Source organism: Montipora foliosa, chromosome 3, assembly GCF_036669935.1.
Source record: "Montipora foliosa isolate CH-2021 chromosome 3, ASM3666993v2, whole genome shotgun sequence".
Classification (NCBI taxonomy): Eukaryota; Metazoa; Cnidaria; class Anthozoa; order Scleractinia; family Acroporidae; genus Montipora; species Montipora foliosa.
In genome coordinates this window covers 68,993,491-68,996,815 of record NC_090871.1, presented here as the reverse complement: position 1 = coordinate 68,996,815, position 3,325 = coordinate 68,993,491, and the positions used below count along the sequence as shown (strand labels likewise).

Sequence of the window (3,325 nt, the reverse complement as noted above, 5' to 3'; positions counted from 1 at the left end):
CTGCGATAAGAAGTAAGTTTTAACTTTTTCAATTTGTTATGCAGAAAGACTGGCTCTTATTCTTTAACCCCGAGCAAAAATTTCTGTTTCTATTCCTATTTAAAACTTTTCTTGTGCTTCATTATAATAAACCGGGAATCAAATGTTAAATTTTTGGGGTCTTATGCATTATGCATAAAGACCCCTAAGTCAGAGGCAAATCTTGTCAGTTTGTCACTTTGAGGACGAGAACACACGTGACAGTCTGGCTTGTAGACTGGGTACTAGTAATTGCGAGTCATTGTTTGTCAAGTGTCGGCCATTTTGCTTCTGGCGTTCGTCGTTTGTAAATAAATCTGCGGTCGTTTTCCCTGTTTTGGGAAAAAAATTGAAGAGATTTCCGTCGCAAATTAGTTGTAATTGTTCAAGGTAAGTTATTTCTTTTTCAAAATTGATCTTTCGTGCTGTTTCAGATTGGTTTTCTTTCTTTCTTTCATTTCGAAAATTAACTACACTTTCCTGACTTGTTTGTTCTTTGTTATTTCATCCAGGTGACGTCGCTGAGTGGAGTTTCCTCGGCGATATCGATACGGGAGTTGTTTACTCACGCACGCCAACATATCTAGACTCGGCTTGTGTTTAGTGCGGATTGCACTGAAGCCAAGACGCTTTCGCAAGCCCACATTCATTGGCTTGAAATCCGGTGACAGGGCGTTGCACCACATACCTCACAAGTATCTCACAAGCTATCACAAGCCAGCATTTATCGGCTTGAAATGTCGGTGTGGGTTACACCCCAAACTGAAAGAGTTATTTTACTCTAAAAAATAATTGCATTGAATAAGAGTTTTGCACTCTCAAAGAATAGTATATTTCGTACTCTTACTGCTGTCTGCTACTAGCCGCCAGCATGGGAACAACGATCGAACAGTACCGGTCAACAGCGGTCAAGGATCGGCTGTCACAACAATTTTGTGAAAGCCAAGGATGCATTTTCACGTGTGCGAGGGCGATTTTGGAATACGATGCTTATGATGTTTCGCTTAAATGTGTTTTACTTGCCAACATTAAAACAAGTTGTTGGACATTACAAGTCGTGTAAGGAGGTGATGTTTTGGTTTACACAAATGATGTGCTACAATGTTCACATCCCATTGCTTACAAGGCAAGCAAATGATATGGAGGAAAATCTGGGTTCTACAATATTTGATATCATTGATCCAACAACCTTTGTGTCCGCTGACTCTAGTCAACGAAATGAAGCAATCTTTGATGTGAATGCTGGTAAGCAATGTGTAGCAATGTCACTTACTGCTATTATATACCATCAAATACAAGATAATTCTACTTTGAACAATTCTACTTTGATAACTCTACTTTGAACAATATTTTGGTTATTGGAAATAATCTATACAGTTCTGTAAGATGTTCTTAGCGAACAAAGGACTATTTGGTGTTAACTGGTGTTCCAGACATGGTTTTAATATTTGTTCATGACATCAAACATTGGTCCATATATGTCTCTTAGAAATTCACTTCTAGAAGTATTTTCAAACTCTTAACTGAATGACAATAATTGTTGTTTGTTAACTACTGGCATTAATACACTATATTGTAATGAATACACTTTAACAAATATTGAAACCATGTCTGGAACACCAGTTAACAGCAAATAGTCATTTGTTCGCTCAGAACATCTTACAGAACCATATAGATTATTTCCAATAACCAAAATATTGTTCAAAGTAGAGTTATCAAAGTAGAATTGTTCAAAGTAGAATTATCTTGTATTTGATGGTATATAATAGCAGTAAATGACATTGCTACACATTGCTTACCAGCATTCACACCAAAGATTGCTTCATTTCCTTGGCTAGAGTCAGTGGACACAGTGGTTGCTAGATCAATGATATCAAATATTGTAGGACTTGGATTTTCCCCCACATCATCACCTGTATTTTTAGGTACTGCGAATGCTGTGTGTACCATCAATGTTTATTACTGCTACTCCAGTAGATGCTGCTAGTAAAACTGTTGGATTCTCAGGATTCATTGGAGCATGTCTATAGATTTTTACTACAGTGTGGTAAATTGTTTTGATCAAATGGCTTTTCCCAGCACTACCTGACCTCCAGTTATAAATAAATAAACTGGTTCAACATTTTGTGACTTCAGACTGTTGAGGTTTTCATTTATTTCTAGTCCATGAAAGCACCCTGTTGAAAGCTTTGCATTGCATTTTTAATTATTTAATGACCTAACTGATTCACGTCATTGGTCATCAGATATTCCTCTTGGCTGTTTATACATTTTTATTGCTGATGGACTGTGATTTCCAGTAGTTTGGGAATTTGCACCAAGCTCTGAGGGTACTTGTTTATTGAACATCTACTGATGATTCATCTTAGAATTCTAGTTGAATTTCAGCATTCTCTTGATCATTTATAAGATCGTATGAATAAATGACAGTGTCATGCTTGTTTTTTAGCCATTCTAGTGCTTCTGTTACTAGTAAATAGCTGATAGAGATGCTGTAGTGTGCACCAAAAGTTGTCTAAAGTGTGCAAATTGCAATAAGAGAAAGATTAGCGGCAAGTCATTGATATAAAATTCTAAACAGGGCCTCAAATTTGAAGCATACTGAAGAAACCCATTTCACTGCTGCATTGTGGCAAATTTTCAACCAATCACGCATGGACGCATGGTGGGCTGAATGGAGTTAAACTAAGCATAAGACCCCAAGTACGCATTGCGGACCTATTTTTAGCTACGATGGGATGTTTTTGCAGAGAAGTAGCCGCCATGTTGAAAGTACAGGGTTGCTATGATAACGTGCCACGTGAACCTGAGGTTTGATTGGCTAATACTTTGTTATGGTTTGATAACTGTGCCGGGCTGGTTATCTTCAATAGTATTCCAAATAGATGGGCCTTGAAAGCGGCCTCAAAGTGTCTATTGTTACCTTTCATTGCGGCAAACTATCATGGAATGAGCATATTAAGAACATTCGCCGTGCCTCATTTAATTGCCAAAGGAGTTGGTGTCCTGAAACGACTTAAGTTCCCACCAAAACCAGTTACACAATCAGTCTACTACAAAACTATAATTAGCATCCTTTATGGCATTGTGATAGAGGGTTTTTATTCCCCATCCTCCGTAATGAAAGACATTGAGCATATTCATCTCTGCAGGGCTACCAAAATCATACTTAGTTTCCCTACAGGTGCAACCCTTGAAGAGATTGTTAAGCAGAGACAATGGACACCATTATCAGTCTATTCAGTTTTATTTACAGAGACTTGTAGTGCGAGCCCATAGACCATATTGTGGTTCAAACAACAGTACC

At 37.8% G+C, this 3,325-nt stretch overlaps 1 long non-coding RNA gene across 1 annotated transcript; it reads left to right on the top strand.

Moving 5' to 3' along the window:
- Positions 1 to 295: 295 nt before the first annotated feature.
- On the top strand, positions 296 to 1,072 carry LOC137996284 (uncharacterized). The gene is made up of 2 exons (XR_011122293.1): positions 296 to 408; positions 531 to 1,072. It is a non-coding gene; the product is annotated as an uncharacterized lncRNA (long non-coding RNA).
- The last annotated feature ends 2,253 nt before the right edge of the window (positions 1,073 to 3,325 follow it).